The sequence below is a fragment of the Lactuca serriola genome, chromosome 3 (assembly GCF_051521515.1).
Source record: "Lactuca serriola cultivar US96UC23 chromosome 3, Lser_US96UC23_V15, whole genome shotgun sequence".
Taxonomy (NCBI): domain Eukaryota; kingdom Viridiplantae; phylum Streptophyta; class Magnoliopsida; order Asterales; family Asteraceae; genus Lactuca; species Lactuca serriola.
In genome coordinates this window covers 106,846,919-106,861,947 of record NC_136410.1, presented here as the reverse complement: position 1 = coordinate 106,861,947, position 15,029 = coordinate 106,846,919, and the positions used below count along the sequence as shown (strand labels likewise).

Here is a 15,029-nt window from a genome sequence, read left to right as displayed (position 1 = left end):
TTTTCTATTGCTTTTACGACTCGATCCGATTCGAACCCGCAATAACATTTTTTTAGTAATTTTCTTATTTTATTGGTTTCTTTTAACTAGTGAACCATATGGTTTACGTTCTAGACTCGCCACTGCCTTTGTACCATTCCTCTTGACTATTTCAACCGATCACCACCCTCCCTTTTGATTCCGATTCGACAAAAAATAAAAAAGAATGAGGTGATGTTGGGTTATGGTTTTCAGGAAGAAAAGATCTTTAAGCTCGTTTCTTCAATGTTTTTAGACCACGTCATGGTATGTAACAATTTTCTCTTGCCCCTAACATGATAAATTATATATGACCAAATCTTTTACATTGCTGGGTATTAATGAACGTAAAAATGAACTTAAATTAAACAAATTTTTTTTGACAACCTTAAGGGTTTTTGTGACAATTCCCCTTCAATTTAATCACTAAAATATCAATTTTTTTTAACATAAAACCCATTTAACCAAAATGTTATTTTGCTATTTGTTTTGGAATTTAATACCGAAAATAACAAAAAGTAGTTCTCTCAATGGTTAAACTAAAAAAATGTAGTTAGATAAAAAAGAAAATAAACTATACCACTTTGTTATGGAATTTAGTTGTAAAAAAAACAAAGGCGTATTATTTTCTTTTTGTTTTGTTAAGTTTAAATTCTTTTTATAATTTGTAACGTTAAGCTGGGGCTAGATGTTTTAAGTGATTTTAGTTATAGTTATTCATTTTATTGAATAATTAAAATCATCGAATATGATAATTATTCGTTATATGCGTTACGAGCTATAAGTATCTATTTAATATATGCACGTTATGTGATTTAATATTATAGGTATATAATATTTGTATAAAATCTTATTATAAAATTTATCGTTTAAGCGATAAAATAAAGTGTAAAAATAAAATATTATTTAGGATAAATAATCTTAACAAAAGTCGTAGTAGTCATGATGACGATCTCGTAGATATAAAGAACACTTAAATCTGACTTCGTATGAGAAGTTATGATTTTTCAAAGTTCTGCGTTTAACCCAGCACAACAATGTGTGTCTTAAAAATGAAATGGAGACTGGTTGCTTTTTAGCCAAAGCAATGTAAAGAAAAATCAAAGTAATCGTAAATACAAATCCGTCGATATATAGAACGTCGAAAATGGAGTTCGTTTTAAGAAGTTATGATTTTTGCAAGAGTTTTAACAATATAAGCTTTTATAAAATATAAGGTAAACATAAAATGAGAATTAGTTGTTGATACATGAAGAAAAGTTGTAGTAGTCATCGAGGGGAAAGCGCAAATATAAAGAAATTCAAAAACAGAGATCATATGCAAGATATATGCATTTTTGAAGATTTGAGGTTTTACCTGCATCCGAGGCCACGTGTCAGCACCCCACGCGAAGCCTTGCTTGTGACAACCTTAAATTTAGGTCAAAGACTGTGGACGGTCAAGCTCTCATAAAATGTTAGATGGTATCTTACTTCCAAATGTGTAAACTGGCAAACGCATAAAACAGTTCAAACTGCAACCTTAGTTAACGCGTTTGAAAAACTCAGATTTCGTATTAAGTAGATGTGAGCAAAACAAACACTTTAGTCTTGTAGTACATGTTTCTCTGTTCCCGAAAATATAAAGAACGTCAAAAATAGAATGCATATGCAAAAGATATGACCGTTTTAAGAATCTAAAACTAGTATAATACCGATTTTCTTAAAACTGCTAAAACCGTTTCTATCCATTGAGCGACTTGTACACCTCAGATGGAAATTTCGAGAACACTTTTGAAATCAGATCATAGATTATTATTTAATTTCATACTATAAATATTTTTGGCAAAAACAATTGGAAAAGTCGAAAAATCAGACGTTCCGGGTCCAATTAAACGCGAATCTTTAAACACGGTTTCCCAGAGTTCTACAACTCGAAAAATTAATTCGTCTGAGTTTTTGGAATCCATGTAACCGGGACCATTATTCTTCATTTTCAGAAAAATTAGTTGATATCAAAATTGATGACACACAAATCGAGAAAGTTAGAAAATATTTATAAAAGTACAAAATAATTGGTTCGTAAATAGTTTGAGACTTATATATATGTTTGTATACATAAGCTATTTAGGAATCCGAAATAATAATAGTCAATCATGTAATCACAATATATATATAGATTATGTAACTAGGTGTGAGACCTGTGTATTACCTGAGTCTATTAAAATGACTAAAAGTAACGGTGTGAGCAAAAAAAAAAAGACCATTCACACAAGTTTTGGTAGCCACAAAAACCATATTCATAAAAAATAAGTAACAACTGAGTTTGTGACATTTAGTAAACCGCATTGACAATTTACTTAATTTGGTCTTAATTAATTTATACTAATAAAAATTAATTAATAAATTAATTAATATGAATTTACAAATGGAATGTACTATCTACATTCATATACATATACATTAATTAAATTAATAGAAAAGGAAATTCACAAATAAAAAGTTACTATGTACATTAATTAATATACTTATAAAATTAATTAATATAAAGTGACGTTTAATAGGTGGAATTTAAAAAAAAAAAACGAAATAAAAAACTATAAAAATGATAAGTGGGTATTAAATAATTCAAAAAAAATCTAAAAAATGACAAGTGTTAAAATTAATAAGAAGATGACATATAGAAAAATGATTCTTATTTATTAGGATAGATTAAAATTATATATAACAAATACTAAATATATGCCATATTTATATATAAGTCATATCTCATTTTCCAAATACCCATACATACAATACTATTAAACCTAAAAGTGTACATTAAATCTATTAGAAATATACATCAATACACATAAATTACATATTGAACCAATACCATTTCTCAATAATACCTACACACATATACATAAATAATTAAACCAATAAATTACACAAATACATAAGAGATAAAATCAATACATTATTTGCAAATTGAAATCAAATACACCTCTTAAATTGACAGCCAAACAAAGTGAGACTTACACACTTTACCAATCAATTGTACAACTCATAAAGTGTTCATCTAACAAAAAGAAAGTCTACAAGTCTCACTAAAATGTCATTCAAGGTACCCTCCTGCATTATACCAACACCAAGAAAGTCTACAAGTCTCACTAATGTGTTGTTGCTGCCATTTCCTTACATGGAGCATTCAAGCTAAAGAAGAATAATACTCAAAATGGATCTCAGTGGAACAACTAAATCATAAAGAAATATGAGAAATTTTACTCTTAAGGCTGCCTCCAATCCTTCAAAGCTTCACCTCATCTCCCTTCTTTCTTCTTCTTCTTCGTGGCAGCCTAGAACCACCGGAGGTGGTTCTTTTTTCGGGTGAATAGCAAAGAGGTATCAGCCTCTCATTCTTTTCTTTTTTCCTTTCAAGAAGAAGCAGCCTCATCACATTTCTTGCTTCCTTCTTCATTACCTGTGAAACATCAAAACCCAAACGCTCCATTCATTTCTGTCTAAAAAAGAAAAGAAAAAAAGAAAAAAAAACGGAGATACCTTCTTCTTTCATGCGATTGACCTCCAATCGCCGAACCATCTGCCCTCGCATCTTTCTCTTCTTCTTCCGTCGAGAAAACCCCTCCGAAGCCCACCCACGACGTCGCTGCTGCCTATCCCCTCCCGGAATCTCGTCGGACCCCTCCTTCCTTCGCACCTCAAAGCCAGACGAGAACAAAAGTAGCCTCGCTGTTTCTCCATTCGTTTCTTCGGCCTCGTCGACCCCAGAGACGTTCCCTCCTCACGATCGACTACTCGCCACCGAAACCTTCCTGTCGCTGCTCCCCATTCGCGTGTCCTTCTTCATTTCTCGATCGAAATCCTCGCCTCGCATAGCTTTCGTTCGTGATTCTTTTCCCTGATCAGACGAGGATCGAACCCCCCAAACGATTTTTGCTCCCGATTTGTTTTGCTTCCGTGTTTTCCCCTCGTGACTGCCTTCGTGTTCGTCGTATTTACCCTCATCGCTTCGTTCATTCTTTTCCTTTGCCCGATCAACAAAGGGCAAGGGGCAGAAAAAGCCCTAAAATCATTTGATTTTATAAACTGAACACATTAAACCCCTGCTGAACCGTTTATTCAAAATAAGTCCTTTCCCCCCAAAACTTTGGTGTGTTTTAAATAAAACAACCCCTCCTTTGCTTATATATAACAAAATAAATCCCAATCTTCAAACTTTAATTCCAACTAGGAAAAGATCCGTGCTTTGCACGGGTCATTCTTTTTAGAAAAAATGAAGGGTAGAAGAATATGTTTGACGGAAATTCGAAAGAATAAAAAAAATAAATCATAGAAGAATACGGTAGACGAAAATGATAAAGAATAAAGAAAAATGGTTGTAAATAAGTAAAAGTAAAAGTTCAGTGACAAAAATATAAAGAAGTAAAAAGAAAGTGGCAAAATTATAAAAATTAAAAGTTTGTTAAAACATTAGTTGCAAAATTATAAAGAAGTAAAATAAAGTGGTCAAATTATGAAGATGAGAAGTTTAAACACTAAAATATAGAAAAGATGTGGCAAAAGTCCTAAAATGTAGAAAAGACGTGGCAAAAGTCAGAAATAGAAAAGAATACTGTTCTTTTTGTCCATGCGCTTTAATATATATATGTGACAACCCGAAATTTCCATCTGTACAACATATCAAGTCAATAGAAGTCAGAACAGTTACTGTTAATTTTCAGACTATTTGGGATAAGTTTGAACATTTTATGATTAACACTTTAGGAGATGCCAGGAGAGGGGATGCTCTTAGGTTTATTGTGCAACAATAAACTTTCATACTACAAGAATTTGGAAATTTCCGACCCAAACATGGAGTTTGCGGTCCAAAACCCCAGGGGTATATATATGGTCCTTAGCCATATTTATTCATTTGTTCCATTTCCAACTAGAGAAAAGCCAAATTCTCTCTCACGGATCTTCGGCCTTTCGTCCCAAATCGTGAGTACTTCTATCTAAGAGTATAATAGCGCTTGTAATGTGTCTAAAAGCCAAGAAATCATAAGAAAACAACAAGATCAAAGAGTTTATGACCCAAGAACACCTTGGACCGTAAACCGTTCTTTAAGGGCCAAAAGTGTGTCCTAGTCCCTTCCTTTCATTACGAAACTAGCCTAGACTCGTACCCTAATGTGTGTAGGACTTGAAAACACAAAAACACCATTTCCATGAGAGATTACGGTCATAATCTCTAAGGAATTTGGTCTTAGGGCCGTGAACTCCTCAAAGGAGTTGAAAGGTGCCCTAATCTCTTCCAAGGACTAAACCATCAAGTAGAAATACTTCTAAGTAGGGGTGAGCATTTGGACCGGCCCGGACCGAACCGGACCGGACCGGCTCTTGGACCGGACCGGTTATGGAGAATTTTGTGGACCATGGACCGGACCGGATGAGTCGTGTCCGTGTCCGTGTCCGTGTCCGGGTCCAGGTCCGGGTTTTCCGGTTTTTGGACCCGTTTGGACCGGTACAACTTTAATTGCATAGAGTATAATAAGTAATCTACATTGATGTATAATATTATAACTTGCAAAATTAATATGTTTCCGTTTCATGCCTAACTAATCTACATTGATGTATAATATTATAACTTGCAATTTGCAAAAATTAATTTTCCAAATAAAAGCAACTAACATATAAATCAAGTTCACCAACAAAAGTTAAACAATTTTAAGACAAACATACAAAAGTATTACCGTAACAACAAAAATCATAGTTTAAACTTTAAAATCAATATGTAACATATTTAAAGCTTGTGCAATCTCTAAATAAACACAAATGAAAATGTTGTTAGTATTTAATAAAAAGTAATAATTGTATAAAAAAAGAATAAATATTGTAATTTTTTATCCAAAGCTATATCATCATCGTTCAAGATGTCATCAACGTTGTCAACTATCGGATTTGTAAACTTTATCACCCAATCATGGGTGCATAACAAAGCTTCAACTATCAATGTTGATAAACTAGTTTGATACTCACTTACAACTCTACCACAAGTGCTAAACGCGGACTCGGAATTATAGTATAAAAATAATACTAAAAAGCTGAAATATTTCAGCTTTGATAGCTCTACTTTGAAGGATTGTAACTCAATGAATATAATACCAAAATAAACAAAATTATAGTCTAAATTCATCTACAAATTGTAAACTAAATGTTGGAAAAAACCGTAGGTCAATCCGACTTAAAACGAATGAGTTATGGGTGTTTAAAAAACGTCACAGATTATAAAATCTTGCTAAAAAGCTGAATTTTTTCAACTTTGATAGCTCTACTTTACAGGATTGTAGCTCAGTGAATATAATACCAAAATAAACAAAATTATAGTCTAAACTCATCTACAAACTGTAAACTAAATGTTGGAAAAAATCGGAGGTCAATCCGACTTAAAACGAATGAGTTATGGGTGTTTAAAAACGGTCACAGCTTACAAAATGTTGCTGAAAAGCTGAATTTTTTCAGCTTTGATAGCTCTACTTTGAAGGATTGTAACACGGTGAATATAATACCAAAATAAACAAAATTATAGTCTAAATTCATCTACAAACTGTAAACTAAATGTTGGAAAAAACCGCAGGTCAATCCGACTTAAAACGAATGAGTTATGTGCGTTTAAAAAACGTCACAAAAATCTTAATCATGTCCAACCGGTTCTAAACCCGGTAAAAACCGGACCGGACCGGGAAAAAAACCGGACCGGACCGGAAAGAAATCTTAGAACCGAGAACCGGCCCGGGGGTCCAAAAAAACGGTCCGGTCCGGTCCGGTTCACCGGTCCGGTCCGGTCCGGTTCACCGGTCCGGTCCGGTCCACCGGTCCAAATGCTCACCCCTACTTCTAAGGGACATGTAAGGCTTCAAAACATCAAATGAACTAAGGTTTAGGAGAATATGTGACATCCCCATATTTCTCGGCCAAAAAAGACCGATTTAATTTATGCTTTTTAAAATAAAATCAGAGAAATCTTTTTAAAAGATGTTGCGGAATTGGTCCCCAAACAAAATATGATAAAAAAGAAGATATATGTTTTCCATATATATATCAAAACCTCGGGATGTCATGTTCCGATACAGATCAAAAGCATAAACAAGACATTATAAGCCTTTCAACAGTTATTTACAACTACTGGCCTATAATCCAAAAATCTCTCGTCGTCCTCCGACTATGCTCGGAGTCCACTACCTGTAATCATAAAACTGAGTGGGTCAGGCTTGGGAGCCTGGTGAGCATATAGGGTTTTCAACCCACAATAATAATATACTTATTAAGTTCACCAATCAACAATAACCCTGATTACACATTCTCGTTGTCCTCACTTTACGTCCCTAACCACCTATCACAAGGGACCTAGCCTAAGGATTATCATCGGGATGGACACTACTGCTAAGGGGTTTCCTCAGCCATACATGTCCTTAAGGCAACCATGAGGGGGATGGAGTACGCCAATGAACATTTAATTCATCAACACCTACAAGTTGCGAACCTGCTAATGTTCCACTGGACTATCTAGAAAGTCTGTGGTCGTCATCTATACTCCGCTAGATGACTACAACAACAACAACAACAACGACAACATCGAGGCCTCTCACCATTTTAACACACATCAACTATTTCATCTACCCATGTTCTACCCATCATATTTTGTAGATAAAAACATATATAGTTTAAAACTTGTATAAAACATCAATTCAAGAGTCACCTCGAATAAACAATTAGCATATTTACACATAACACGTATTTCAAGGTAAATACTTCATATCTATGTGTAAATTGAAAGTAACTACACACTCACGTATTTTGGTGAAAATCGGGCAGCAATTCGTTTCCTAAAACGATCGTTTCTAATAAAACCAGGAGTTTTATTGAGAAACCGGGCTCTGCAAAAGTCGGGCTTCGAAACCAAAAAGATAAATTTTCCGGGCTTCTCGGGCACTTCGTGGGGTATTCCGGGCTTTACAATCGATACCGGGGCTTTGCGGGATGTTAAGATGAAGAAAATATGAAGAAAGGGGCTAAATATGGCAATTTCTTAAAAATATCCGAGAAGGCTCGCAGCCTTCTATTTATAGGGTGAAGCTTCTAATCGGACGGTCAGGAGGAAGCCACGCCTCGCAGATCCAAGGGCTCGCAGGGAAGGCTCGCACGAGGGCTGCGCGTGCGAAGGGGTTGCTGGCGGTTTGTGATTGGACCGAGGTCTAGGGTCCGAAGTAGGGGGGTTCGTGGCATGCTGCGAGGGTTCGGACATGTGCTAGAAGGGTACGTGTCGCACCGCTATTGGACCACTTCGGATTAGGCCATGTGCTCGGTTGACTCAGCAGCTCGGATGACTCAGCAGGACACGTGGCACTTTTTCAGCGAGGGTGACGTGGCATTTCGTGACTATGCGAATTTTCTCGATTTTCGCGCCAAAACTTCTAAAATCCATAACTTTCGCATACGAGCTCCGTTTTTGACGTTATTTATATGCACGCGTAGCTAAAATTACGATCTACAACTTCCGTTTAGACTTCGTCGGCTAATTTTGAAATTAAAATTTTATATTATTATTTTTAACAGACCGGGACAGGAAATCCGTTAAAAATTCATAACTTCTTCATCCGACGTCCGTTTTCGGCAGACTTTTTACCGTTGTGCTCCTAATGACGAGACCTTCAATTCTCATTTAGGTTGTGTCAGCTAAAAATCGCTCGATCTAAAATTCGAGTTTTTAGCTGTCTACTGCTACGCTGAAACTTCGAAAAATCCTAACTTCCTTATATGAAGTCAGATTTGGGCGTTCATTTTATCGAACTTCTCGGTTTAACGAATACTACGACTTTCGTTTAGATTACTAAGGCTAAAAAGTAGTTTATTGAAAACTCACCTTTTACGACATTCAGCACCGTACCAGTTTTGTCGCGATACTTCGACAGGTCATAACTTCTTCGTTATAACTCGGATTTTGGTATTCTTTATATCCCCAAAATCCTTGTTTCGACCACTACAACTTTATGTAAAGATATCGGGCTTATCTCACACTTTAATTTTGACGCTTATTTTTATTCTTAATTAATTAAGCCCTAATAATTAAGCATAAAACACATAATTCACATAATATTCACATAACTCCTTTTCATTTCTTCAAAATGAGTTACAAAGGTTAACCTAGACTATCACCTAAATATAAATGCCTAGGCTAGAAACACGAGTGTTACAGAATACGGCCGTAAACTCAAGGGTTTACGACCGAAAACTCATTTTGTTATGGTCTTGGAGAGTAAACTCAAGAAAGCGGTTCTTTGGAACCCTAAACCCACTAGCTTTGTCCTACAACAACTTAGATGCAATCCTTAGGGCTTATAACACTTATATAAGATGTTTAGCATGTTCTAGGATGTCTTAACATTTTCAATTAGTAGTTTAAAAGTAATTGGGTACATATATGTGTGATTATATGTTAACTAGGATCTTTGGGTGTGTACAAGTTTTCACTTGACACTTAGCAATCCTAGATCGTTCAGTTCATCCAAACCACCATCTACAGGTGAGTTCATACCCCTAAATCAATCTTTTAAATGTTTTTAAATGCTTTAATGGGGGGGATACAGGTTGAATCATGCTAGTTATTATATCATCTATGTGATTAATAACCAGCATACTAAAGGATTTACTACACTTTAAGCTGTTTTACCAAACAGATTTCTGTGAATGGCTTTCCAAAACGTTTTACAAACTAGCATCAAGTCATCTTTCTTAGTTGTTAAACTTTACAAAGGTTTTTACAAAACTCTGTTATACTTTGTTATCAAAGGATATACTTTTGAAATGTTTATTAAAATGACAACAAGTCATTGTTAGTTATTGTTCAAAACTCTTCAATGTCTTACAAAACCATTTTTCATCCTCTTGATCAAAACTATTTCTATACACTTATGTTCTTATATATATATATATATATATATATATATATATATATATATATATATATATATATATATATGTATTGATATGATGGATTTCATCCTTCATTAAGTTCCCACACTCTTGTGTAGCAAGGGTGTATAAACCTTCTTGGACATCAATTACCTTCCAGTAAACTATTATAGGGATAGTTAGGAGATACAAAACATTATCCCTATTACAAGGAATTACACCAGAGTCAGTTCATTCATGAGTCTATACTATACCTTACATGTTACATGAATACGTCTACATAGATACGCTTACATGAATACATTTACATAAATACATTTACTTGTATACACATACATGGATACTTGTACCTAGATTCTATATGATGAGTTGCTAGTACATATTATACGTGTAAATTAGTTCTGCCTATCCTAGTTCAATAGGATAACTAGATGGGACTAACCATTCCAGAACCCACCTGTTACTAACAAAGGCAATGAACATCTACAGATGCCTACGGTTAATAGTTATATTAGGGGTACCTTTACGGGAGTAACCATTCCTTAAACCTGCTGTTAGCTACAGAGGGAAATGAACATCTATGGATGCCTACGGGTAATACTTATATTAGCAGTACCTTTACGGGACTAACCATTCCTTAAACCTGCTGCCAACTACAGAGGAAAATGAACAATCTACGGATGTTCAAGGTTAATACCTTTTTGGCAGTCGCGATGTCGAGTTAATCCTAATACAAAAGGATAACACTTACATGGCTATATTTTTCCTATTACTTTATTTTGTGATACTTTCACATAAACGAAGAGGTAGACTTTATATTGTTAATAGTAGTTATAGAGGGGAAAACCATCTTTGTTATAGCAAAACATACAAGTCTTGGTAGAAGACTACTTTCCATACATTTGAGTCTTAGTAGAAGACTACTTTTCGTACATTTGAGTCTTGGTAGAAGACTACTTTCAAAACATTCGCGTCTTTGTAGAAGGCTACTCTTTATACTAATAGAAATCATAGGGATTTGCTAGGGTATTCAAACGCTTTCAACTGCTTTCAAACAGTTCATACTTATACAATCTTTTTCCAAAGGTTTTCAAGTCATTAATTTACAGTTTTACAAATCAAATGCACATTAATACTTATGAATTCACCAGCTTTTTGGCTGATACTCGCTTTCAAAATAACTTGTATTCTCAGGTCACAAATAGACAGGTACGACGACCAGGTTTGTGAAGATGGAGCAGTCCAAACTCGTCTTATTCTGATTATTCATTTTATTGTTGTATTTTATGAAAGAACACACTTGTAATTAAAATTATAAGATTAATGCAATGAATGATGTTGTTGCTTGTTTACTACTTTACATTGTTGTGATACATTACATGACGTCCTCCGCCCCAGAAAGCTTGATCCCAGCGAATATAAGATGCTCAGCTCCGCACAACATAGGGATTAGCACGCGGTTTCCACCGTTCTCGGTTTTGGGGTGTGACAGATTGGTATCAGAGCATTGTTTATAGTGAATATAGTATATCAACCCATAAAAGATATACTAACTATAAATACATTGGGATTAAAACACTCTGTCTAAGAGTTTATACTTTTAAATAATAAAATATTTAACAAAGTATACGTGTCTACATTCATACTAAAATCCGTGTCACAACAACAAGAACAAAAGTATTACGATTGTTGAATATCACAAGTCTGGGGATGTATGGTCAGTCTTGGGAGTAGCATAGCCTGATCAACTATGCTGGTCCGAGGAGTGATTAGCATATGCCCAAGAATGGTTGTGATGTGGCAACAAGTCTAAAAACTTACCAACATTACCACAATGAGAACATTATAACAGAACCTAAGTCTAAAATACCATAGGGGTGTTTTGTGTTACCATAATTACTTACTTGAGAACTAAAAAGGATCTTCATTACTAAGTTGATAGTTGCTAAGTGGATACACTAAGGCTATATGTAACTAGGATGTTATAGACTTAGAATCGGTGAAATTTTTGCTTTACCCCTATTCCTTGTGAATTTGGAGTTAAGGTCACTTATTCGAAGGCCTATCCTGTGTTGATTACATATAACTGGTATGCACTTTACAAATAGCGATGTAACTAATGAAGATTTTCTAATAATTATCTAGATAGTTCGTCTAATAATTATTTCCTTACCCCAATTCTCGCGTAGATAACATGGCTGGACTCCATCCCCACGGCAACCCGTACCTTCCGAACGAAGTCATTGCTGGATGGTTTGGAGAAGAACCAGAGAATGATCATCTGATCCCTTTGAATGATCACCACGCTGAAGACCTCACAGATGATGATAACTCCGAACCCAAGGTTGAGAACCTACCCCAGGAAGCTCCCTTTCCAAATCCTAACCCTCGTCCGACTTTTCATGGCCCGACGCCTCCTTGGGTAGAATGCTTGGAAACATGGAGCCAAGGACAGGATCAGCCCATGCCATTTAATGGAGACCGGAGCTTTTATGACCTGAGCAATGGGGGCTCAGCATACAGAATCTTGCCAATCCTGGTCCACAGAGTGGCCCAGAACGAAATTCAGGGTAGGACAGCCCTACATCAAATCACAGAAGTTGTCGCCAATGCGAGAATGCATACCCTTCGCACCATTCGTCTGGAAGATGCTCCTGAGAGATCTGAAAGAGAACATGAAACCCTACTTCAAGCACTGGCTGAATCACGAACCGAAGTCATAGAACTCCGAGTACGCCAGAGGGTGTACGAAAGACACCTGCTTGATATGGAACGTCAACTGGCTGAGCTGAGAGTTCACCAGAGGGAGGATCATCACCAGTAGGAGATACTGTACTTTCCTTCTTGTTTTAAAGAACCGTATTCCTATCTATGTCCTATGTGACATTTTCTATGAATCTGCCTTGTACTGTAGGTACTTTTAGTTAGGCCTTTATGCGGCCAAAACTTTTGCTACTCCGGATATGATGTAAGACCTTCTTCAAGGTCAAATTTCCTTGAACTTATTACATTTTAAACATCGATGATGTTGACAGTCGGCTAACTTCCGTGTCACGTTTTGTTCAAATACTCTCATCATACTTTCCTTGGAGTCTATCTGAAACATGCTTTAGTCAAGTCATTGAACTATAGTAATTTAACTCAGGAGACAGTTCCAAGTCTCTTTTAGTGGTTGGATCATGTTATTCACCAACCAACAATACCTCGGCTAGAACGACAAACGTCTTGAGACCATTGTACGAACTTACTTCCACTCTTTTCTAGGACTGCATCATAAGGATGTAGGTCGAACCCACGAGAACATACTTCTATTATTTACATGAGCGATCGAACTACGTCTAGGTCAACCATACTCGCTCACAAATTCATTTTCTTTCCATGAAACAGAATCATGTCACCAAAGAAAAACGATCAACCCATCAACCAAACACCAACTCTTCAGATTGATGCAGCTACCTTTCAAGCTGCAGTCTCGGCTGCCGTGTCAGCTATCCTGAACCACCTCAACGCTAACAACGCGAATGTTAGCTGGATTGTTAACAACAATTCCAATCCAGGTAACAATCAAGTACCTCAACGAGCAACAAACTACCATGACACCCCGAGTCCCAAGACCAAGGGTAACAAACGGAAGTGTTGGGCTAAATCTAAGGACAAATCACTTCGAAGAGCGAACAAGAAACAACCACCCGTAACAACCTTCACAGCCACGACATCGGTACCTCCTACTACCATCCCTTCAGGTATCCCAATTGTCCCTAACCCAGCCAGACAATATGCTAGAAATCTCCCAAAGTGCAGCAAATGCAACTATCACCACCGGGGACCTTGTCGGGAGGTGCAGTGCTCAAACTGCAACAGAAAGGGACACACCATACGTTACTTCAAGAGCTCAACAAGGCCGAACAACCAAGTGCCCAACACTGGTGTGAACCAGGCTTGCTACGGTTGTGGCAAGGTGGGTTACTACAAAAGAAACTGCCCAAAGGCAGCGAATGCTGGCACAGACGGAATAATGCTACCGATCACCGCCGCAGGGAAGACTACTCTGGACCCAGGTTAAAGTATTTAAGGCGTTCGTTGTAGCAGACTCATAAACTAATTAGAACTAGTGCAACTAGAGTCTTATCTTTTGCGAGATCCCGTCAGTTAAGGGACCCTCGTGCTGCGTATACTTGTCTTTTGTAGTATACTTTGTTCGCAGCAGTATTCCTATAGTTACTCTAAAAAGTATTGTAACTCTGTTAAAAGTTGCACTGTTGTGTTTTGTCTGTAACGCCTTATGTTCAAATCTAATGTCTTTAGTTTCCGTATGATTCCGACTTTATCATACAACTTAAGTCAAATCGATCCACACAGTAACAGTTTCGTACGTACATCTCTTTCTCTAAAAACACCTTTCTAGCGAAGCCGTCATTCCAGAACACCGAAGTACTCATTCATGGAGTACCTCATGTCTCTAATCCTTTCCGAAGGAAATCTCAACACACCTTCCTGAAGTACCACTCATACAGACGGACAGCTTAACGACTACTCAACAATAGAATGATAAGACCAAGCTCCTCACCTTTGAGAGTTCCAGTCTTATTCTTCAAGAAGACAGACTTCAGCGGGTACGATCATACCAGGACTAATGCACCGAATCCCATCAGAACTCCACAGTTAAGCGTGCTTGGGCGAGGGTAATACTAGGATAGGTGATACCCAGGGAAGTCCTCGTGGTGCATACCTCGACAGGACTTCCATTAGAAATCATTACCTTTTGCCACACATAGATGAATCGGTTGACCCACCGCAAGGAACTATTTACTTTTCAGAAATAGGCCTGAGATCCGAACATCATCAGTTATGAGTTTTAAAGGGGGATGTCCTGAAGACAATCTTCCAAACTCGATGCGGACACTACGAGTCCGTAGTGATACCTCTCGGATAGGACCAATACACCCGTAGTATTCATGAACTTAATGAATAGGGTACGCCATTCTTACTTGGATCAGTTCGTCATTGTCTTTTTGAAATAACTTACTTATCTACTCTCGTAGTAAGAAGGAAATCCTAAAGAGCATCTACAACAAACC

The 15,029-nt window shown here is 36.6% G+C and overlaps 1 pseudogene; it reads left to right on the top strand.

Moving 5' to 3' along the window:
• The first annotated feature begins 14,562 nt into the window (after positions 1-14,562).
• On the top strand, positions 14,563-14,681 carry LOC145096538 (5S ribosomal RNA; annotated as a pseudogene).
• Positions 14,682-15,029: the final 348 nt, after the last annotated feature.